Raw genomic sequence first — 26,219 nt, forward strand, 5'->3', positions numbered from 1 at the left:
TGCTAATTCTTAAAAAAATGAGTCAAGGCCAGCACCCAACTACATATAATACTTGTACATTTGGTAGACACTCAAATGTAATGTGGCCTGTAGAAGGAAGCTGCAATATTCACAGGCTTACAGTTATTCTAATCCCTTTCTACAAAAGTATCACCCCAAGACATGTATTTACTGATATCACATATAGGAAAATAAAACCATAGCCAAAATGTTAAAGGAAAACACAAAATGAATCCCAAAAACTGCATATTGGTGATAGCAGGAACTCAGAAAACATGGATCAATGAAACCTAAATAAATTATATGGCTACCACTTCATCTAAAACTGCATTTTGCAAAAACCAGTTAAATTCAATATGTGTCTCATGGTCAATCTCAGGAAGTAATGGTGTAAACTGAAAAACACTGGAATTACAAAACAGGAAAAATGACTAAAAACTATAAAACTAGAGATAGAAAACTGTAAAACAGGGAATCGGTTGCAAGAACTGAAAAATGAAGTTACAAAAGCATTAAATAGCTTTGTAAAAAAAAGAAAAGATAATGATAAAAACATAGGAAAATCAATTAGGAAACAGGAATTTGATGTTAAACAGGAACCAATCTGAATGAAACATAAATGAAAATTGTAACAAAATAGGAAAATGAAGAAAAAAAAAAACACGAAATTTAAGAATTGAAAACAGAAAATTCAGAATTCAATTCGATAAAAAAAATGAACTACCTAATGTAAAACAGTAAAACAAACAGGAAATTCAAGAATTAAAGAAACAAGAAATTCGGAATAGCAGATAAACAGATGAACATTTGCAGGAAATAAAATGTAAAACAACATTAGCTAATCTAGACTAAAACAGAAAACAAAAATTACATGATGCATTGAAACAGGAAAACAATAGAGAAATGGAAATGATAACGATGTTATGACAATCGAATAAAAGAAAACAATGAATCGAATTGACAGAAATTACAACCAATGAATAAAACAGGGAAAATACGAATGAATGAGAGAAAGCAAATAAAAATTACAGGTAATGAATCGATTAACCAACTAATGAACAAATTAAAATTTAAAAACAGAATTTTGGATGAATCAAAGAAGTCTAACCAAAGAATTAACTACAGAACATAAGATCGGATGATTAAAAACAAAAATCTGAAGCAACAACTATAGATTTCTTTTTTTTTCATTTTTTTTTGAAACAAAACAGAAATAAATTGAAAAGACAAAGAAGAAGAAGAATGAAGAAGCTGAAGAGGGACTCACAATGTAGCTGGAGCTCTTGTATATCTCTTGTTCCAAACGACCTGCAGAGAGCAGATGGAGATCGATTTTCTGCTGCTGGGTCGAAGAATGGGCAGTAGGAACCCGTTGGATGTCCTATGCTACGGCTAGGCTGAAATGGATGAAGAGCTCCTTCACGTTAGATGGAGGATGGCGCTGGTGATGGATCTCCTGCGGCTGAAGGAAGATGGGTAAAACGTCGGCTGGGTCTCCTCTGCTGGTGGGCTGAAGAGGATGAAAAGCTCCTTCACATTGGATGGAGGATGGCGCTGGTGGTGGCTCTCCTGCGGCTGGGCTGAAATGGATAAAGGATGGTGGAAGACCCTGCAAAACCGAAAAAGCCCCAATTCAAACGGCTACCTCCCCTCTGGTGAATCCCCTGCCCTCCTTTTAAAAGCTCGAGCCCCTCTTCTCAAAAAAAACGCAGATTTCTAATTCCGTTACATTTTCTTTTTTTTGAAATTTTTTGAAAGTTTTGTAACTGAATTTTTGAAAATCTGCCATTTTGGAGGTGGACGAAATCTTAGGTTTTTATAAAACCATTTTGGGTTCATTTACCTAAGTTTTAGGTAAAGGTGCATTTTAAGCAAGTTCGGCTGTGGTTCTTTTTTTTTAAAACTGTTTCTAAAAAAAAAAATGAATAGTGAAATAATAAATAAAAAAATAATGATAATAATAAATGGGATATGCCACCTCAGCCATCTTTAAATTTTTTTTTGAAAATAAAGCTTTATTTTGTGTTGGCAACTCTTTTATTTTCAATTGGGGTGCCACATGTGTATGGGCCCACTAACTAAAATTAAATAATATTGAGAAATTAAAAAGAAAATTTGCAAATTGGTGTGATCTCTGGGTGAATCCCGCTCCATTTATTTGAAAATAAAGACAGAAGAAATAAACTTCTTCTTCTTTTTGGAAATTTTTATAACACGAGATAAAACTTTGTTTATTTTCAAGAATTTGGAAAAATTGGTTTTTCAGAGCAAAATATGGATAAAGTAAATGTAAAAAATTTTGTAAAGAGATTTAAAATCCTTTTTGCAAAAAGTTTTGAGATAAAATCTTTAAAATCAATATCCAAATATCCAGATTGTTTTTCTTGAGAAAATTTTTGTAATTCAAAGTCTTGGGGGTAAAATGGGAAAGATTGGCAATTTTGAAAACCCAGGGTTTTAAAAATCAATTTTGAAAAGTTTAAAAATCAAATCTGGATTGACAATTTTGAAAATCAAGAGTTATGGATCTCAAAATGACATGTTGTGCAGTGAAATGATGCAATGCTATATAAAGACATGTTCTATGAAATGTCACTTTGAGTTCAAACTTGGAAATTCTAGCTTTTTGTCCAGAAAAAGGATTTTGAAATTTTGCAATTTGAAGATGTCTCTAGACCTAAATATAGAAATTTTGAGGCTCAAGAATGAAATTTAGGACTTTCTGCAAGGTTCAATCTTGGAAAATGACCATTTTGCCCTTCATTATATCTGAAGAACAAAAGTATGATGATTGAGGGCGATGTCAAGAATGTGAGTGAAAATTTGGGGTGTTTACACGCCGTTGCTGGGGAACGGCGTAATATTAGTATTCACTTTATTGCCCAGTGTTTGATTGCATTTAGGAGTAGAACCACGTATGTGCATATCTTAGAGACGAGCTTACTTTTCTGCACAGCCCACCTATTAGGATCCCCTTCGAGGTGACTGTGTACGATTGGTACCGTACACATAGATTTCATATTTCTTTTGCATAATCTCTGTTATGTGTAACTGCGTGGTGTTTGTTTAGTTTTTGTTGTTTTTAGTCTACTCGTTTTGTGGTTTGCGTGGTTTGGCCGCTTAGTGCGTTAGTTAGGTAGAAAACCCAAAGTTAGGACGTGTGCTACACCGGTCTACTCCAAGGTGTACGCAATGGCTGACGATCATCATTTGATTCATCCTTTAAGGGAGTACTTCATGCCAAATACGTATACTCCAGCCTCCTGCATCACGAGACCTGATGTAGGAGCGAGCCATTTTGAGATTAAGGCCAGTGTGATTTAAATGTTACCCTCGTTTTATGGCCTTAGCAATGAGGACCCATATCGTCATCTCGATGAATTCCTTGAGATTTGCTCGACTGTGCGAATCAATAATTTTGGAGACGACGCTATGAGGTTGACTTTGTTTCTGTTCTCTCTCAAAGATAAAGCCAAGCACTTGCTAAAATCTCTTGAGATGGTTCATATTACTACTTGGGAAGGAATACAGCACGAATTTCTCAAAAAGTACTTCCCAATTGGTAAAACGAATCAGTTTCATAAAGCTATAACCAGTTTTTCTCAAATTGAGGGAGAACAATTTCACGAGTCTTGGGAGAGATTGAAAGATCTTCTCCGCAAGTGTCCCCATCACCAGGTGCCTCGTTGGCAGTTGGTGCAGTATTTCTATGACGGGCTTACTGAGAAGCATCGTCAAATGGTTGATTCGTCTTGTGGGGGCACTTTTATGCTCAAGAGTGAAGATGAGGCGTGGTCTCTATTTGAGACCTTGAGTGAAAATACGATGCATCATACCTTGTCTTCACGGTTCGATAGGACTACATCTCTATCTAGTGGTCCTAGGAAAGTTGGGATTTCCGAAGTTGGGTCCGAGTTAAATTTGCGTACCAAGGTTGACCAGTTGACAAGGAAGTTAGATCAATTCCTAGTAAAATTTTTCGAGAAGTCCAATAGGAAGAGTGTGCGAGCTTTGTGCTAGCCCTGCACACTGTGTTTCGGCTTGTCCGGCAGCACCGCTATATCCTGAATTCGTTCAAGAGCAGGTGAATGCTGCCCAAGGTTTCGCTAGACCCATGTCTGATTCATTTACACCATCATATAACCCAGGTTGGCGAAACCAGTTTATTTCCACATCCCATCAGCCCTCCCAGACACAGTATAGACACAGTAACCCTTCACAAGGTTACTCACATCCCATTTTTCCACAGGTTCATCCCCAGTCTAGTCTACCTTCTCTTTAGGAGACCATTCCAAGTTCATCATTTCAAGAGAAGATGTTAGAGGCCTTTTCTAATATCAAGGCCACTATTTGCTCCCATACGTAGTCGATAGCCAAGCTAGAGACTCAAATGGGACAGTTAGTGTGATCATCGCAAAATTTTTCCTCTTTCATTGTTTCTCTCTCTTCCTTCTCTTTTCCTTTTCCAACCTCTATTTTCCTCCTTTTTGAAGGGAGAAGAATAAAAGAAAGAAAAGAGAAAGAGAAGAGAAAAGAAGAGAAAGAAAGAGAAGAGGAACTCTTTCGTGGGGTTTCACTTGACCTTGATTTGAAAATATTTAGAAATTTAACTCGCCTCCGTTTTGAAAATTTGTGGGAAAAATGGAGAGACGGGATTCGCTCATCGATACGAGGTTCGACCATTCCTGACGCCTTTACCAGGGGTAATCGAACCAAGGATCGAATATATGCCTTTTGCTTTGCCTAAATATTATCTAAGAATTTATTCTAACTCTAAATGCACAAAGAATCATGCTTGTGCAATGCAATGATGTATGCTCTTTTTGAAAAGATATTTTGAAAATTTCCAAGTATTTTGAGATGAACTTGATGAGGGAGTGATTGAATCTAAGTTAGAACTTGAGATAGATCAGAGAAGTTCTAAGTCTTTGAAGTAAATCAGTGTTAGAAAAATAAATCTTGACTTTGAGAAAGAAGCTTTTGGAATGAAAGGAAATGAAGTTTCAAAGTCATAAATGGATTTTGAATTTAATCATGGATTTAGGAGAAGATGAAATTTTGAAGTGATTGAATTTTGAATCTTAGAATGGATCTGAGAAAATCAAATGGTATTTAAAAATAGAAATGGATTTAGGGAGTTCAAATGAGATCTGGAAATGGACTTGGATTTGAAATCTAGAATTGGGAATGGAATTGGATCTTAAAATGGATTTAAGATCTGAGATTTGAGATCCGATGTAAAATTGGGTTCTGGATCCTAAGATGGATTTGGATCTGAAGTCTAAGATCCAAAGTATGATCGGGTTCTGGATCCTAAGTGGGAATTGGATCTGAAGTTTGAGATCCAATGTAGAGTTGGACTCTGGACCCTAAAATGGATTTGGATCTGCAGCCTGAGATCCGATATGAATGTTGAATCCTGGATCCTAAGATGGATTTGGATCGGAAGTCTGAGATCCAAAGTAGAATTGGATTTTGGATCCTACAATGGAATCGGATCTGAAGTCTGAGATCCAAGGTGAAATTTGGGTTCTGGATCCTAAAATGGATTTTGGGTTTTTGAAAGTCCAAATGAGACTTTTGAAAATGGATCTGTGTTTTGAAAAACCCGGATTGAATTTAAAATTCAGGAAGGGTCAAGCTTTTGAGATTCATAATCAATCTCAAACATTGATTTTTGATTTAAAAAATAAACTTGGTTTTGAGTTTGAAGATGAATCAGAAGTTTCAAAGTTAATCTAAACTATGAAATTTCATTTAGATTTTGGAATTCTGGATATATAAGTGAATTCCAAAGTCAATTTGGACTTTGAATTTGAACTTAGAATTGGAATTTTGGATATATAAGTAAATTCCAAAGTCAATTTGGACTTTGAATTTGAAGTTAGAATTGGAATTTTGGATATAAGCTGATTCTGAAGTTTCAAAGTCAAATGGGACCTTGAAATTGAATTCTTGAATCCTTTTGAGAAATAGAGTTGAATTTGAATTTATGAATAGGATTTGATCTGAGAAATGAATGAAAGAATCACTTGGATTTATGAAAAAGAATTTTAAAAATATGATGCAATTTTATCCTAAATGATGAATGAATTTAAATTTTTGAAATTGGATTTTGAAAAGCGATTCCATTCTTTAAATGAATTAAAATAAGATTGAAGATATAATACATCCTTGACTATGGTCATTGAATGTATTATATAATAATCTATATTTAAATTCAAGTGAAGAATGAAACACATTTGGTGCTTTTATAGAATTTTAAAATGAAATTAACTCTCAATATACCCTGACTATGGCCATTGGTATATATTTTGAATTAATTTTAAGTTAAATTCTGATAAAAGGAGAAAATATTTAAGGAAAATATGATGAATTTTGAAAACGGATCTAGTGTTATTTCGTAAAAGATAAAAATCCTAAGTCTTGTTTACATCCTGACTATGGCCATTGATGTAAATCATCAACTTAGGATTGATTTACCTCTTACGAAATGGTGCACATTCCATTCGTGCTCCCATTTGTGAGTTTTGGGAAAAATAAAGGTAAAAAGCATGAAAAACAAGCAATTCATGATATTTACAATGCTCATTCATTCTATTTAAAACAAGAAATGTAAATTCTCATTAAGATCTAACTATTACGATATATGAATTGGAATTTACAACTCTTAATAATGATGTCTCCCACATATTCCCTGCAAAACAACTGGGTTAACATGAAAATAAAAAAAATGGCCTACCTCTTATGTATATCTAAAAAAAAAATGTTCATATACCAAGACATGAATGATGGAAAGATGATATATATGCTTATACATATGTATATAAACAGGCATATGTTATATATATAAGTATATATATAGACATACATGTATATAGATATATATGACATGGGAGAGATAATGAGCTAATGGACTGTAGGTAATGAGGCTGAATGAAGGTGGTGGTAATGGGTCATTACAACAGGTAGACTGGGGCGTGATACGACTGTGAGCCACAGCAATACCGAGCCTTGCCACAAATGGCTACAACAATGTGAAGTATTGATGTAGTTGTTTACAGCAATACAGAACACTACTGTGAGTGTTTACGTGGGAATGAATAATAGGTTACAATGATAGATTTCTGCGAGAATGGTGACAGCAATCCTGCTGAAAAGAATGGGGATAATGCAGGTGGTTTATAACAGGGTATGCTCAGTGCTGCTGCAAACAGTAGCAGCATGATGGTGCATGGTAGGGGAAGAGCTGAAGGTTGAAGAACAGGGAAAAGGATACTTATTATACAACTACAATGATAACATCAACATGCAGAGGATGATGTTATAATTGCAGAAGAATAAAGATGAGACAGTTATGGGTAGTGATGGGGTGCTGGGTAGGACACATAACTGGGTGCTGAAGGTAAAGATGCAGGGGAATGGGTATACAGCCGGGGAACGAAAGGTGCAAATGGTGGAAGATGACGATGAGATGGCTGTTGTGAAGGTGCAGAAAATGCTGATGCACAGTATGATTTGCAGGTGATGGTGTGGCTGCAGAGAGCTGAGTGAGTGACGGCTGGAGACGAGTGCAGCAGTGTTGAATAGTGTATTCTTATTTTTTTGTTCTTTTCTTGAATTTATATTTTTTTGTACTTTTTGAAGACAAAATTCTAGAAACTAAGGATTTTTGACTAGTTTTTTACAAAATTTCAAAAATATTTACAAAAGCAAAGCTTTTCAGAAAAGTCAGGTTTATTTTGGGGAAAATTCTTCAGAAGAATGGGTTTGGACCCAAGTTTTGAGAAAATGTTTGAGTTTTTGAAACTCGACTCGAGAAATACAACGTGATGCATCCAAACGGATATCGGATGGATTATCCGAGCTATTTAAAAACTATTTTTGGTACTTTCTGTAATTTTAATTTAGAATTTGAACAATGAGACTCAGATTTGGATTTGGACAATGGATCCAGATCTGAAATCAATTTAAACATATAAAATGAATTTAATTTCAGTAAAAACTTGAGAAATGAACTGGAATTTAGATTAAAAATGACTCATTTGCTCAAAAAATGAATTTTGGGGGAAGAAGAGAATATTTAAAAGATTTTGAAAATTTTGGGGTGTTCACAGATGCCCCTCTTTGCTACTAAGCCGGTCTGAAAGCCGAGCTTAGTGGCAAAGAAAACACTCCAAATTTTGAAAAATGCCCCAGTCAGCAGATCTGAACTGGGTGTGGAAGAATTTTTTTGAAAAGACATGATTTTTCAGGTTTAAAACTTTATCCTTGAATGGCTTTGGGAAGATGAAATCCTCGAAAATGATATGATTAAGTACAAAATGAGGAAATCGTGATGGGACTTTGGGTGATGATCCCGAAATGATGAAAGATAGGAGTTTTGATCAAGTCTCATGGGTGAGGCGAGATCAACCTTTGTGGAATGACTCAGGTTTAGCCCTTAACCTGGATGAGACGAAGATATATCAAGACAACTTGGATGGGGAAAGGAATATATGAGGACCTTGAAGGGACATTTTTGCGAAAAATGCCTCGTGAGATGAAGCTCAAGTAGGATTTTATTTCGAATGGATATATAATGTATGGGTTCCTCGATGAGAAGAACCATGGTGGGACTGGAAGAAAACACCTCGTCGAAACGAGACTGAGGTTTAACCCAAACCTGAAAAAGGAAAATACCTCAAGGAGCGAGGTTCAGGCTTAACCCTTAACCTGAAGGGGACGACCATACGGAATCCGCGAGTGAAGAGACCATGATGGGACCTTCGGAGTTGGACGAACAAATCCGAAAGGGGTTTGCGAAAGGAGGAAGGAAATGGGGTTCCCTAAACCTTTAAAAAAAAAGGAGATGAACTTGGGAGTCTCATTGCTGAGACTGAAATCAGCTTTTGAAATTAATGACCCCTCGCGGAAAATACAGGTTTTGACCCTTAACCTGAGTGGGAACAACCATACGGATTTCTCGAAACCATGATGGGAGAGGAGAGATACTTCAGCTGAACGAGGCAACTCTTCTGAGAATAGAAAATGAGGAGATGTGAGACAAAATGAACGATGAATAAGGTAACAGGAGGCGAATCTTTCGATGGAGTGAAAGATGAATAAGGCGAACCCTTTATCAAGGAGACAAATCTCTTGACAAGGCGAAAGATGGAACAAGGCAAATCCTTTGGACAGGAGAAGGTGAGAGCGAAATATGAAGATGGCGATGAAGATGGCAATCCTTTTAGCAAGGAGAAGGTAAAATATGAAGATATGAAGATGGCAATCCTTTTAGCAAGGAGAAGGCAAAAGTGAAATATGAAGAAGGCAATCCTTTTGGCAAAAAGTGAAATATGAAGAAGGCAATCCTTTTGGTAAGGAGAAGGCAAAATGTAAAATATGAAGAAGGCAATCCTTTTGGTAAGGAGAAGGCAAAATGTAAAATATGAAGAAGGCAATCCTTTTGACAAGGAGAAGCCAAAATGTAAAATATGAAGAAGGCAATCCTTTTAACAAGGAGAAGGCAAGTCTCTCGACAAAGTGAAAGACGAGGAAGGCGATCATTTAGTCAAGGAGAAAGGCAAATCTTTTGACAACACAAAAGACGGGGAAGGTGATCCTTTTATTAAGGAGAAGGCGAGTCTCTCGACAAAGCGAAAGACGGGGAAGGCGATCCTTTTAGAAAGGAGAAGGTGAGTCTCTCGACAAAGCGAAAGACGGAGAAGGCGATCCTTTTAGAAAGGAGAAGGCGAGTCTCTCGACAAAGTGAAAGACGAGGAAGGCGATCCTTTTAGAAAGGAGAAGGTGAGTCTCTCGACAAAGCAAAAGACGGAGAAGGCAACACCAAGATGTATCAAAACAGATGTCAAGTTATTATTTCTTATCAGGAAAGTTGGAAAATTTTTACCAAAATCATAAAATTGTAGTTGTTTCAAGGTAATTGAAGGTGAGCACTTTCGAAAAATGTTCCCTCTTCCACCTAGAGTATTACCCCCAACTAGGTTAACTCCATGGAATCGAGGATCAAAGTCAAATTTTGTTGTTGGTTTTTCTTCGAGGATGCTATCAATTTCCTTGATATGAAAGGAGAAGAAATATTCTTAGCTTCATAAAAGCAATTGGATGAAAAGATATTGATAGAAGAATTTCACATAGATAAAGAAGATTCTTTGCAATTTGGGCAGTTTGATATCCTGGGTATTTTCCCATGATGATCTTTTTGCACTCTTTTGAGTCATGGGGCTTTCTTGGGCTTTTACATCATCCTTCATTTTGGAGGTGTCCTGACTTTTCTCTCTTTTTTGGGAAAGGGTATGTCACAAACTCCTTCATCTTGGAGATGTTTTGATCCTTCTTTTATCTCAGGGATTATATATGATGGTATTGGCTCAAAAGTCTTTAGATGATAGCTAGAATCAAATATCTTTTAGGGTTTGTCGGTAGGTCCACCACATCCGCCTTCATCTCGATGGTGGTCCGAACTTTTCCTGAAAGGATCCGTTACAAACTCCGTCATCTTGGAGATGTTTTAAATCTTCTTTGGCCCCGGGGGTCTACTCGCTTAATTCGCCTTCATCTTGACGACAATTGAGAGATCCCTTTTGCGGATATTTGATTTACAGCTTAGCTGACTTGAGGAGACATGAATTGGGTAGGTTCTTTTCTGACTGCCCAGGATATTTCCACTGTCTTACTGTCAAATAGTAATCTTTAAGAATGTGTCATATTTATGATCAATATCAGCTCATTTATGGCTCTTCAGCATCATTGAATATTTCCTTTACCGGTCATGTCGAAGATTTTTCTTCATCCTTTTGGTTGACCAACAGAAAATTTGAAGTTTGAGTCTTTCTTCACAAAAGCTTCGCCCTTTTGGAAGGAATACTAAGGGGATTTGAGGAAATTCTTTATGTAAGAAAAAGTTTGAGATCAACAACTATTTTATGACAATTTGGCAAGATTTTCCTGAAATCTTTGATGATGAAACCTTTGCTTAACATCAAATTTTGACATATCAGTGGGATTCTAGGGAAGAATCCAACATGAGGCTGAATTCTGAAGGTAAATGTGAATTTCAAGTTCTGAAGGTAAGCTTGATATAAAACTGGATTTTGAAGGTAAGCCTAACTCAGAAGTTGGTTTAAAAAAAAAAAAAAAACCGAATTAGGACTCATGTTCTTACAAGGAAAACAGGAAAATTCGAGTTAAAACTCGAATCTTTAAAGGGAAACTGGAAGGTTCGAGTCGGAGCTTGAATCTTAAAGGAGAACTTGAAAATTCATTTATTGAAGGCAAGAAAACTCGAGATAAAACTCAAATCTTCGAAGGAAAGCAAGAAAGTTCGAGTCAGATCTTGAATCTCAAAGGAAAATTTTGAAAGTTCATTTGTTGAAGGCAAGAAAACTCGAGATAAAAACCAAATTTTCGAAGAAAAGTAGGAAAGTTCGAGTCAGGGCTCGAATCTCAAAGGAAAATTTTGAAAATTCATTTATTGAAGGCAAGAAAACTCGAGATAAAACTCAAATCTTCGAAGGAAAGCAGGAAGGTTCGAGTCATGGCTTGAATCTCAAGGGAAAACTGGAAAGTTTATTTATTTGAAGCCAAGAAAATTTAAAACTCTAATCTTTGAAGGAAAGCTGGAAAGTTCGAGCCAGGGCCCGAATTTCAAAGGAAAACTGGAAAGGTTCAGATTTTTGAAGGAACAAAAGACTCGAGTAAAAACTCAAATCTTCAAAGGAGAGCTGAAAAATTTGAGTCAAGGCTCGAATCTCAAGGAAAGAGTTGGAAGTTCGAGTCGAAACTCGAATCTCAAAGGAGAATTAATGAGAAGGAATAGAAGAAGACTGGCATAATTTTTAAGGAAAATTGAGGAAAGATTGTGACCTGAAGGCTTGAAATTGAGATTTAAATAACCCGAAGGTCAACATTGGATTTAGTGCTTTGATTTTTGATGAAGGGTCAGTGCAAAGACTGATCCTGAGAGGCTAACCGATCGGTCAGCCAGACACTAGCACGAGCACTAGGCTTACCTGTATGAGTACTAGATTTTTCAAAAATGCCCCAGTATGAGTACTGGGTTTTCTGACGGTGATTTGAAGAAAAAGGGATACCGACATTCTAAGATACTTGAGAATTGAGCGAGAATGGTTGTCGGTGTTTTTCAGGATTTTCCCTTATCCTGAAGGGGAAATAAAATAGACATTTGATGAAAATTTAGAAAGGAATGATTCAGGTTTATCCCTTAACCTGAAAGGGGAAAAGGAATAAAATTTATAAGAATGGAGAAGAAGAAAAGAAATTTTTTGAAAATTTATTTTGGAAAAGAATTCTCACAGGTAGCACTAGTGTTCCTACGAGGGGTTTCAGGATTTTCCCTTATCTTGAATGGGAAAAGAATTTAAGGAATTTAAATGAAGAAAAAATGATATAAATTTAGAAAATCAAATGAAGGTTTACGAAACTGGTATTTACAAAAGAATCCTCATAGGTAGCGTTATTGCTCCTACGAGGGGTCTCAGGATTATCCCTTATCCTGAATGGGAACACCTCGAACAACGAGGGTCAGGTTTATCCCTTAACCTGAGCGGGAAACAGAATAAAGGAAATACCTTATGGAAAAGAGGCATCAGGTTTATCCCTTAACCTGAAAGGGTAAAAAGATTGATAAAATTTAATGGAATTGAGGAAATATTGATAAACTTGATAAAAACTTGATAAAATTGATATAAACTTGAATAAAATGAATGCAATTGATAAAAATATCAAACTTAACTGAAAATTTATAAGATTTAAGAGAAAAAGGAGTTTTTCTAGTCCTGCCTGCATATGGGATCTTGAAAGGAAAGATCTTTATTTAAAAGATAAATGAGAAATCATTTGGGGGAAGAAAATCCATTGTAAGAACAATGATCAACACGAGATCTGATCCTTTAAATCAAACAAGAGAGATCATCATGAGGGTCATTTTTTGAAGGCAATGGTTTGAAATCTACTTTTTGAAGAAGAAGATCAACAATAGATCTGATTTCTAAAAACAACAGTTCGAGACTGATAATAAGATCAATACAAGGGTTGATCTTTGAAGATAATATTTAAAAATCAATCTTGGAAGATAAGACCAACACAGGGGTTGATCTTTGAATATAATGATTTAAAACCCATTTTTGGAAGATAAGACCAATGCAAGGATTGATCTTTGAATATGATGATTTATAACCCATTTTGGAAGATAAGATCAACCCAAGGGTTGATCTTTGAATATAATGATTTATAACCCATTTTGGAAGATAAGATCAACGCAAGGGTTGATCTTTAAATGTGACGGTTTGAAAAACCACTTTTGGAAAATATGATCAACACAAGATTTGAGACCTATTTTTGGAAGATAAGACCAACACAAGGGCTGATCCTTCAATGCAATGGTTCAAAAACCTATTTTAAAAAACATGATCAACACGAGGGTCGATTTTTCAATGCAATGGTTCGAAAACCTATTTTTGAAAACAAGATCAACACGAGGGTTGATTTTTGACAAAGGTTGGACCAAAGAATATTTGAACTCTTTGGTCATAACGAAGACTTTTTTAAAATTTCATGGTTTTTGAAAAAGCCCGCATAGGTAATATCATTTCTCTCATGAGTGATGTCAGGATTGGTCCCGCATTCTGAAAAGAACAGGAATTTAAATGTGATTTTAATAGAAGCTGATGAAGAGATTTTTGAAATATAGATTTTCAAAAGCAAATGCCCCTATGTGGCAGAGGAAGAAAGTATTGTGATATTAGAGATATAAAGGAAAATTGACATTTCATTGATGGGCAAAACTGATAACAAAGAACTGAAATATTTACAAGTATTTTGACCAAAAGGTCACAAAAAGACTGGGCTGACTGGCCCCCTACAAGGTGACTGGTAAAAAGGAGAGAAAATAGGAGAACTCTGACATCTTCAGTCTTCTGAGTAGCCGGGGAGAGACTTGGTCATGACGGCTAGGTCATCTTCCTCTTCGTCTTCAACAAAGAGACTCTTGTCGACGCAATCCTGAACAATATTTTTGAAGACGAAGTAGTGATCGGTGTCATGCCCCACTGCTCGATGGAACTTGCAGAACTGATTTGTGAACCTTCCCATGACCGTGGGAGGATCCGCGACTTTTGGGAGTTTAACCAATCCTTTGGCCAGCATGAACTCAAGGGCTTCTTCGAGCGTTTGCTTCAGAGGAGTGAACTCACGATCATTACTCCAACCTTCGCGCTTTATCTTTTCTTTTTGTGGAAAGTTAGATTGAGACGGCTTGTTATTCTGCTTGGAAGACTTCTCCCTTTGAGCTGTGTCGTGGTTCTGACCATTCTTGCTGTCATTTTTGTTTCTTTTGTTACTGTCATGATCATTGCCAGAGGTATCAGTTGCATGAGTGAACTGTGCTTTCTTCTTCTGGTCTTGGATATTTTTGGCCAGAGGCATGCCCTCGTAAAGCCCGCTTTCTATTCCTGCTTCGAGCCATTCGGCTCGTTCAATCAACTTGATAAAGGATTTTGCCGGAGAAGTGGCAATGAGGCTTCTCAGGGGCTGAGAAAAATTGCTGAGGATTATTTGTAATGCATGCTCCTCTGGAATGGGTACTTTCATCCTATTACAGGTGCTTCTCCACCTGTGGATGAATTCTCATGCTCTTTCAGTCTCATTCTGCTTTAGGTTGTAAAGGTGATTGAGCGTAGGTGAAAACTCAGTATTGAATAGGAAGCGCTCAATGAATAAATTGACTACCTTATCGAACTCTCGTAGTTCGATAGGATTGATGTGGTTAGCATACCACCTGACTGCTATACCCTCCAGACTGCGAGGAAAGCAAATGAACAACGCTCGGTTGTCTTTTCTGAAATGACTGCACTCTGCATAAAAGGTGGCTAAGTGGGCTTTAGGGTTGCCAGTTCCATCAAACTTGAGAAATTTACGAGGAAGGTTCTCCAGGTTATCGTCCCCATCTAGACCATCGTAAAAATCCTCGCCAGTGTAGGTCTGCTTGCCCTTACCCTTGGCTTGAATATCCTTGATTGCTCGATTCATCTCTTTCATCTGCTTGCTTATCAGGTCCTCTGCTGGAGCCCCAGACTTGGGCTTGTTGACGGATTCAGGCTCTTCTGCAGCTATCTTTACGAACTATCTCGGAGGATTCTGTTTGTAGACAATCTGCTCTTCCTCTTCTGACTCTTCCTCGACTGACTCTGATTCTTCCGAAGTAGTGTCCGGTTGTACCTTCTTGCTGATGATTATGACTTGCTTTTTTACAGGCTTCTTCCTCAACTTGTTTTTAGGAACTGCCTCTTTCAGCTTGGCCTCGGCTTGCTCCGACATCATCCTTGCCATCATCTTTTGGAACATATCATACATAGCGGGGTCAATGTCATCTTTCTTGTTCTGACCCTGTCCCCTGACTGATTTAGGAGAGCTCATCTCTTCCACCTCACTGTCGCTGAGTTGAGGAACTGTTTCCTTTCCAGCTCTGGTCTGAACCATTTTTGAAGATCAGTGCTCTCTCTAGAGAAAAGTGGAGGTTTTAGACCCAAGAAACTTTTTGAAGAAGTTTTTGACAAGAGGAAGGATTTAGGTTGAAATCTAAAAAATTTGTGACAATTGCGTTGTTCACTATACGGGGGAGAGTAACCAACTAAAAAATATGAAAAAAAATACTATTTTGAAAAGGATATCTCTTGACGGAAAGAGATTTTTATGAAAATATAAACATGAATATAAAATCAGAAGAAAATAAGAGGAAAAATGGATTTTGAGAGGAAATAGTAAAGATTTAAAATTTGAAGAACTTGCAGGCAGGATCAAAAGAATTTTGAAGAAATTTAGAGGAAGAGAAAGGAAAATACATCTAGGTTTTTATAACAAAATGAAAATTTTGAAATATATACCCAGGGTTTTAAAAAATATAAGGAAGATATAAAATATCACACAATCATAGATATACAAGCAAGGATGCGCAAACAACACTCCCTAAAGCTGACTCTATATGCAATATTTGAAATGGCTGATAGGACCTTAATCATAACTCTAAGATTTATATCATCTGATTCCAATCAAGGTACGCCGATATACTCAAGCCGAAGCTCGAAGTACGTGGCATATAAAGATATCTCTTCGGGTCTAAGATAAAGGCTTCCCAACATCCTTGAGCACCTACCGATATACCTCGGACTATGGCCCTTAGGTACGTGGTAGGGGGGCGTGAACCCAAATAAGTGGTCTAGTTGTGAGGCTCTCTCCCGAACTATGGTTCAGTGAGACAGCCCAGCAACGTAAAGACCGAGACAATATAGGTAGGGATGTTTTCAAAATATGATCAACATGCAATAAAATCAGAAGGCTCTAATGCAAGTCCTAAAGAGATAGAATTTAAATGAATAGAAGCATACACTTGCACACATTGTTTGCATTCAATCCCTAGAATTGAGGAGAGTTGTATTTAAAACATAAATCTAATGTGAACATGGATATAATCTCCTCAATATGGTTCTACCAAACCATACTTAGATCCTATATGCAATGATGTCAGCTTAGGACAGAGTCTAGGCTCCTAAAGTTTGCATGGAAAATATAGCTGACATATGTTAGAATAAAGACTTAGATTATATAAAAGCAGAGCAAAGGTATAGACTCAACCGGACGAAGACGAGTCCCATCACGGTCGCCAAAACTGCGATCATCGCAAAAAATTTCCTCTTTCGTTGTTTCTCTCTCTTCCTTCTCTTTTCCTTTTCCAACCTCTATTTTCCTCCTTTTTGAAGGGAGAAGAATAAAAGAAAGAAAAGAGAAAGAGAAGAGAAAAGAAGAGAAAGAAAGAGAAGAGAAACTCTTTTGCGGGGTTTCACTTGACCTTGATTTGAAAATATTTAGAAATTTAACTCACCTCCATTTTGAAAATTTGTGGGAAAAATGGAGAGACGGGATTCGCTCGTCGGTATGAGGTTCGACCGTTCCTGGCGCCTTTACCAGGGGTAATCGAACCAAGGATCGAATCTATACCTTTTGCTATGCCTAAATATTATCTAAGAATTTATTCTAACTCTAAATGCACAAAGAATCATGCTTGTGCAATGCAATGATGTATGCTCTTTTTAAAAAGATATTTTGAAAATTTCTAAGTATTCTGAGATTAACTTGATGCGGAAGTGATTGAATCTAACTTAGAACTTGAGATAGATCAGAGAAGTTCTAAGTCTTTGAAGTAAATCAGAGTTAGAAAATAAGTCTTGACTTTGAGAAAGAAGCTTTTGGAATGAAAGGAAATGAAGTTTCAAAGTCATAAATGGATTTTGAATTTAATCATGGATTTAGGAGAAGAAGATGAAATTTTGAAGTGATATTGAATTTCGAATCTTAGAATGGATCTGAAAAAATCAAATGGTATTTAAAAATAGAAATGGATTTAGGGAGTTCAAATGACATCTGGAAATGGACTTGGATTTGAAATCTAGAATTGGGAATGGAATTGGATCTTAAAATGGATTTAAGATCTGGGATTTGAGATCCGATATAAAATTGGGTTCTGGATCCTAAGATGGATTTGGATCTGAAGTCTGAGATCCAAAGTATGATCGGGTTCTGGATCCTAAGTGGGAATTGGATCTGAAGTTTGAGATCCAATGTAGAGTTGGACTCTGGACCCTAAAATGGATTTGGATCTGCAGCCTGAGATCCGATATGAATGTTGAATCCTGGATCCTAAGATGGATTTGGATCGGAAGTCTGAGATCCAAAGTAGAATTGGATTTTGGATCCTACAATGGAATTGGATCTGAAGTCTGAGATCCAAGGTGAAATTTGGGTTCTGGATCCTAAAATGGATTTTGGGTTTTTGAAAGTCCAAATGAGACTTTTGAAAATGGATCTGGGTTTTGAAAAACCCGGATTGAATTTAAAATTCAGGAAGGGTCAAGCTTTTGAGATTCATAATCAATCTCAAACTTTGATTTTTAATTTAAAAAATAAACTTGGTTTTGAGTTTGAAGATGAATCAGAAGTTTCAAAGTTAATCTAAACTTTGAAATTTCATTTAGATTTTGGAATTCTGGATATATAAGTGAATTCCAAAGTCAATTTGGACTTTGAATTTGAAGTTAGAATTGGAATTTTGGATATATAAGTGAATTCCAAAGTCAATTTGGACTTTGAATTTGAAGTTAGAATTGGAATTTTGGATATAAGCTGATTCTGAAGTTTCAAAGTCAAATGGGACCTTGAAATTGAATTCTTGAATCCTTTTGAGAAATAGAGTTGAATTTGAATTTATGAATAGGATTTGATCTGAGAAATGAATGAAAGAATCACTTGGATTTATGAAAAAGAATTTTAAAAATATGATGCAATTTTATCCTAAATGATGAATGAATTTAAATTTTTGAAATTAGATTTTGAAAAGCTATTTCATTCTTTAAATGAATTAAAATAAGATTAAAGATATAATACATCCTTGACTATGGTCATTAAATGTATTATATAATAATCTATATTTAAATTCAGGTAAAGAATGAAACAGATTTGGTGCTTTTATAGAATTTTAAATTGAAATTAACTCTCAATATACCCTGACTATGGCCATTGATATATATTTTGAATTAATTTTAAGTTAAATTCTGATAAAAGGAGAAAATATTTAAGGAAAATATGATGAATTTTGAAAACGGATCCATTGTGGATCCAGTGTTATTTCGTATAAGATAAAAATCCTAAGTCTTGTTTACATCCTGACTATGGCCATTGATGTAAATCATCAGCTTAGGATTGATTTACCTCTTACGAAATGGTGCACATGCCATTTGTGCTCCCATTTGTGAGTTTTGGGAAAAATAAAGGTAAAAAGCATGAAAAAAAAGCAATTCATGATATTTACAATGCTCATTCATTCTATTTAAAACAAGAAATGTAAATTCTCATTAAGATCTAACTATTACGATATATGAATTGGAATTTACAACTCTTAATAATGATGTTTCCCACATATTCCCTGCAAAACAACTGGGTTAACATGAAAATAAAAAAAATGGCCTACCTCTTATGTATATCTAAAAAAAAAATGTTCATATACCAAGACATGAATGATGGAAAGATGATATATATGCTTATACATATGTATATATACACGCATATGTTATATATATAAGTATATATATAGACATACATGTATATAGATATATATGACATGGGAGAGATAATGAGCTAATGGACTGTAGGTAATGAGGCTGGATGAAGGTGGTGGTAATGGGTCATTACAACAGGTAGACTGGGGCGTGATACGACTGTGAGCCACAACAATACCGAGCCTTGCCACAAATGGCTGTAACAATGTGAAGTATTGATGTAGTTGTTTACAGCAATACAGAACACTACTGTGAGTGTTTACGTGGGGATGAATAATAGGTTAAAATGATAGATTTCTGCGAGAATGGTGACAGCAATCCTGCTGAAAAGAATGGGGATAATGCAGGTGGTTTATAACAGGGTATGCTCAGTGCTGCTGCAAACAGTAGCATCATGATGGTGCATGGTAGGAGAAGAGTTGAAGGATGAAGAACAGGGAAAAGGATACTTATTATACAACTACAGTGATAACATCAACATGCAGAGGATGATGTTATAATTGCAGAAGAATAAAGATGAGACAGTTATGGGTAGTGATGGGGTGCTGGGTAGGACACATAACAGGGTGCTGAAGGTAAAGATGCAGGGGAATGGGTATACAGCCGGGGAACGAAAGGTGCAAATGGTGGAAGATGATGATGAGCTGGCTGTTGTGAAGGTGCAGAAAATGCTGATGCACAGTATGATTTGCAGGTGATGGTGTGGCTGCAGAGAGCTGAGTGGGTGACGGCTGGAGACGAGTGCAGCAGTGTTGAATAGTGTATTCAATAGATGTATGCAGTGGATACCAATGTAACAAATGGAGATGTGCAATAATGGAAACAATGTGGTGCACCTTAAATTTTAAAACAACAAAAAGAAATCACCATGAGGCATACACCAGAGGGTTTTTTTTTTATGGATGTATATCAACTATTATAACTGATTGATAGATTCTAGATTTATCCAACTCTGAGAACTTAAACAAGGAAATCAATACAGGATTTCAATAGTCATCATGAAAGTGGTGCTAATGGAGTAACAGAGTGGCATAAATAACCATACCTGCAGGAGTATTTTAGACAACAGAAGTTTCTCTTATGAAGGGGTGAATCGGCTGGGTTTTAATGACAGGATAAGCACAAGTAATCATGTATGAACACAGTGTGTGTGCATACTGGCTACTAGGTAAGATAAGTACTACCAGTGAGGCCGCAGTAGTGAGTTTCTGGAAGGTGGGTGCTACTGGAGTGACAGGGTAGTATAGCAGATGGCTGTGAAGGGAAAGACAGGGAATGAAATTGCTGCAATGTAGCTGGTTATTACAGTAGATGTGAAAAAGGTAGAGTAAAAGTATTATATTACAGCAATGTATAAAAAATAAAGAAATATTATGCTATAGTAATATATACAAGATAAAATGAAAGAGTTTTTACCCCAACCGTCTTTCTTGTTTGGCAAAGTCCCTTTATCAGGACTAAATTCATCAGGAAAAGGTCTCTTGTCAACCATTTCAGAACAGGCAATATTCCTTAACCTTTTACCCTACTGACTCCTAGATTGTACAATCTTCAGTATATTACATATGGCAATGGCAGGGCCATATTTGATAGACCCATCACAGCCTGACTGGGATTTAGAATTTCTAAAAAAATGTAGGGAAGAAGTTACAAGTTACTGAAAAAGAAAACAACATTCCGTTAACCTTGAGACATTATGAGGATCACGAATAGAGGGGATACCAAGAGGGGAAGGGATCCAAAAATGGAAAATCGTGAATAGGGTAGACTGACAATTTCACCCAAACTATTAGGACTTAATGTTTAGAGTAAACATCTCTGGTTTACCCTGAGTTTGCTGGTCGTTGAAGCCTGGCAACATCGTGAACCATACTCTAGAAGGAAATTTTCTTGGCTGAAGAATCAAAGAAATTTTTCAATATTTGGAGTCACATATGGGGTTGAGATTGAGACCTTAATGAATATGCAAGAGTAATGGTCGAACTCAGAATTGTGAAGAAAATGTAAAACCTGTGAAAAATGGGATGTATACAAAACAAAAGCTCGATCAATGGGGTGATTATGAAAATTGAACAGGGAATGACTTTTAGATATACGATTTCCTATAACAGATTTGCTTCAGCAGTTTCAACAAATTTCGTTAAATTTGAGCTTACCAATTAAAAGCTCAGATAGATAATAGCCCTGCACCCAACAACAAGTAAGCCAAAAAAAATCAGATCGAAAGCCTCAGTGACAACGAATCAATAACTGGAATTTCAAATGTAAAAAGTTCTAAATGTAATATCCATAATAGAAGCTGGAACTCAGAGAAAAAAAATTAACATGACATCTGAGCACCAACAGCTAGAATTTAGGCAATTAATAAGGATTCAAAATTCCAGAAGTAAAAAAAAAAAAATGTCAGTTGATCGATCTCTAAAATAGTACTCACCGGAATTCTCAGTGAATAATACCTGATTGAACCGGAGAACTCAACAAGTCGATGATCGTTCCAGCCAGAGATCGATGAACAATCAATCAATGCTCAAATCATTATCAACTATCAGGACTGATCTTTACACAGCCGAGTGTCAATAACTCAAATTCTCATATTGTGAGGATATGATCATAAGAGATAATCAGGAAACAAATCATTCTGATAAGAGCACAGGGCATAGTAAAATCAAATCGTTCTTTACAGATGATCAAACAAAAACGATCCAAGTTGTTTTGATAAAGAAGCAGGATAAAATCAAGTCAGAATTTATCTATGAAACAATCCAACAGGTAAGAGGCCAAATAATTGCTTCAGATGCTTTATTCCAAAATTTTCAATGCCCTTCCAATCATATCTGATATTTAACAAAATTCAAGCAGACCTACGGTCAATCCGATCGGATCAGAGGTCCGTAGATCAGACGATCACGCTATCATCTGGTTCTAATACTTACATCAACAGAATTTGAAATAAACAGAAGAGGCTGTAGGGGTGAAACGAACAGATGAAATTACCATGCTATTGAACATTATATAAAAAAAAGTGAGAAAAATAAAGGCGATGCACATAATCAGTATGAAATAGGAAAACTTAAAGATTTTAAGAAAATGTGGGGATGATATCTCCCTGCCAATATTGCATAGGAGTATGTTGACGTTGCTATAGGCAACTCGACGTTATCCATGGTGCGTCAATGGGATTTAAAGGCAGAGAAAAGAAAACAAGAGGAAAATTGGAAAACAAAACAAGAATGGCTACTTACCGTAATAGATATGATCGACCTTCTTTAGCTTTGTTGCTGAGATTCAACGGAGGAAGGTGGAGAGGCAAGAGACCGAGGTCAGCAGGCAATGGGCGAACCAGGAGGGGTAGAAGATGGATCCCGATCATTGCAGGGGATGCCTCCTTATATAGGCAACGAGAGGGGGGAGTTCGTTCAGGATGAAGGGAGATCCAGCGGGAGAGGAGGCGATGGAGGGCGCACGGGAGGATGGCCATTGCCATCTTCTCCAATTTGCAAAGAGGGGGCTCCTTTTCAGAAATTTCCTGAAAAATCGTTTTTGTTTTCAAAAAGAGGTTTCAAGAGAGGGTTTTAACAAAAAGTTAAAAAAGGAGGGTAGATTACATAGTTTCTGAAAATTTTGGATTTTTAATTTTCTTATTTTTTTGTTCTTTTCTTAATTATATATTTTTTTGTACTTTTTGAAGACAAAATTCTAGAAACTAAGGATTTTTGACTACTTTTTTACAAAATTTCAAAAATATTTACAAAAGCAGAGCTTTTCTGAAAAGTCAGGTTTATTTTGGGGAAATTTCTTAAGAAAAATGGGTTTGGACCCAAGTTTTGAGAAAATGTTCGAGTTTTTGAAACTCGACTCGAGAAATACAATGTGATGGATCTAAACGGATATCGGATGGATTATTCGAGTTATTTAAAAACTATTTTTGGTACTTTCTGTAATTTTAATTTAGAATTTGAACAATGAGACTCAGATTTGGATCTGGACAATGGATCCAGATCTGAAATCAATTTAAACATATAAAATGAATTTAACTTCAGTAAAAACTTGAGAAATGAACTGGAATTTAGATTAAAAATGACTCATTTGCTCAAAAAATGAATTTAGGGGCAAGAAGGGAATATTTAAAAGATTTTGAAAAATTTGGGGTGTTCACAGATGCCCCTCTTTGCTACTAAGCTGGTCTGAAAGCCGAGCTTAGTGGCAAAGAAAACACTCTAAATTTTGAAAAATGCCCAAGTCAGCAGATCTGAACTGGGTGTGGAAGAATTTTTTTGAAAAGACATGATTTTTCAGATTTAAAACTTTATCCTTGAATGGCTTTGGGAAGACAAAATCCTCGAAAATGATATGATTGAGTAGAAAATGAGGAAATCGTGATGGGACTTTGGGTGATGATCCCAAAATGATGAAAGATAGGAGTTTTGATCAAGTCTCATGGGTGAGGCGAGATCAACCTTTGTGGAATGACTCAGGTTTAACCCTTAACCTGGATGGGACGAAGATATATCAAGACAACTTGGATGGGGAAAGGAATATATGAGGACCTTGAAGGGACATTTTTGCGAAAAATGCCTCGTGAGATGAAGCTCAAGTAGGATTTTATTTCGAATGGATATATAAAGTATGGGTTCCTCGATGGGAAGAACCATGGTGGGACTGGAAGAAAACACCTTGTTGAAACGAGACTCAGGTTTAACCCAAACCTGAAAAAGGAAAATACCTCGAGGAGCGAGGTTCAGGCTTAACCCTTAACCTGAAGGGGACGACCATACGGAATCCTCGAGTGAAGAGACCATGATGGGACCTTCGGAGTTGGACGAACAAATCCGAAAGGGGTTTGCGAAAGGAGGAAGGAAATGGGGTTCCCTAAACCTTTGAAAAAAAAGGAGATGAACTTGGGAGTCTCATTGCAGAGACTGAAATCAGCTTTTTAAATTAATGACCCCTCGTGGAAAATACAGGTTTTGACCCTTAACCTGAGTGGGAACAACCATACGGATTTCTCGAAACCGTGATGGGACAGGAGAGATACTTCAGCTGAACGAGGCAACTCTTCTGAGAATAGAAAATAAGGAGATGTGAGACAAAATGAACGATGAATAAGGTAACAAGAGGCAAATCTTTCGATGGAGTGAAAGATGAATAAGGCGAACCCTTTATCAAGCAGACAAATCTCTTGACAAGGCGAAAGATGGAACAAGGCAAATCCTTTGGACTGGAGAAGGTGAGAGCGAAATATGAAGATGGCGATGAAGATGGCAATTCTTTTAGCAAGGAGAAGGTAAAATATGAAGATATGAAGATGGCAATCCTTTTAGCAAGTAGAAGGCAAAAGTGAAATATGAAGAAGGCAATCCTTTTGGCAAAAAGTGAAATATGAAGAAGGCAATCCTTTTGGTAAGGAGAAGGCAAAATGTAAAATATGAAGAAGGCAATCCTTTTGGTAAGGAGAAGGAAAAATGTAAAATATGAAGAAGGCAATCATTTTGACAAGGAGAAGGCAAAATGTAAAATATGAAGAAGGCAATCCTTTTAACAAGGAGAAGGCAAGTCTCTCGACAAAGTGAAAGACGAGGAAGGCGATCATTTAGTCAAGAAGAAAGGCAAATCTTTTGACAACACAAAAGACGGGGAAGGTGATCCTTTTATCAAGGAGAAGGCGAGTCTCTCGACAAAGCGAAAGACGGGGAAGGTGATCCTTTTAGAAAGGAGAAGGTGAGTCTCTCGACAAAGCGAAAGACGGAGAAGGCGATCCTTTTAGAAAGGAGAAGGCGAGTCTCTCGACAAAGTGAAAGACGAGGAAGGCGATCCTTTTAGAAAGGAGAAGGCAAGTCTCTCGACTAAGCAAAAGACGGAGAAGGCAACACCAAGATGTATCAAAACAGATGTCAAGTTATTATTTCTTATCAGGAAAGTTGGAAAATTTTCACCAAAATGATAAAATTGTAGTTGTTTCAAGGTAATTGAAGGTGAGCACTTTCGGAAAATGTTCCCTCTTCCACCTAGAGTATTACCCCCAACTAGGTTAACTCCATGGAATCAAGGATCATAGTCAAATTTTGTTGTTGGTTTTTCTTCGAGGATGCTATCAATTTCCTTGATATGAAAGGAGAGGAAATATTTTTAGCTTCATAAAAGCAATTGGATGAAAAGATATTGATAGAAGAATTTCACATAGATAAAGAAAATTTTTTGCAATTTGGATGGTTTGATATCCTGGGTATTTTCCCATGATGATCTTTTTGCACTCTTTTGAGTCATGGGGCTTTCTTGGGCTTTTACATCATCCTTCATTTTGGAGATGTTCTGACTTTTCTCTCTTTTTCGGGGAAGGGTACGTCACAAACTCCTTCATCTTGGAGATGTTTCGATCCTTCTTTTATCTCAGAGATTATATATGATGGTATTGGCTCAAAGGTCTTTAGATGATAGCTGGAATCAAATATCTTTTAGGGTTTGTCGGTAGGTCCACCACATTTGCCTTCATCTCGACGGTGATCCGAACTTTCCCTTGAAGGATCCGTTACAAACTCCATCATCTTGGAGATGTTTTAAATCTTCTTTGGCCCCGGGGGTCTACTCGCTTAATTTGCCTTCATCTTGACGACAATTGAGAGATCCCTTTTGCGGATATTTGATTTGCAGCTTAGCTGACTTGAGGAGACATGAATTGGGTAAGTTCTTTTCTGACTGCCCAAGATATTTCCACTGTCTTATTGCCAAAGAGTAATCTTTAAGAATGTGTCATAGTTATGATCAATATCAGCTCATTTATGGCTCTTCAGCATCATTGAATATTTTATTTACCGGTCATGTCGAAGATTTTTCTTCATCCTCTTGGTTGACCAACAGAAAATTTGAAGTTTGAGTCTTTCTTCACAAAAGCTTCGCCCTTTTGGGAGGAATACTAAGGAGATTTGAGGAAATTCTTTATGTAATAAAAAGTTTGAGATCAACAACTATTTTATGGCAATTTGGCAAGATTTTCCTGAAATCCTTGATGACGAAACATTTGCTTAACATCGAATTTTGACATATCAGTGGGATTCTAGGGAAGAATCCAACATGAGGCTGAATTCTGAAGGT

Source organism: Nuphar pumila, chromosome 6 (genome assembly GCF_984573655.1).
Source record: "Nuphar pumila chromosome 6, dmNupPumi1.hap1.1, whole genome shotgun sequence".
Classification (NCBI taxonomy): Eukaryota; Viridiplantae; Streptophyta; class Magnoliopsida; order Nymphaeales; family Nymphaeaceae; genus Nuphar; species Nuphar pumila.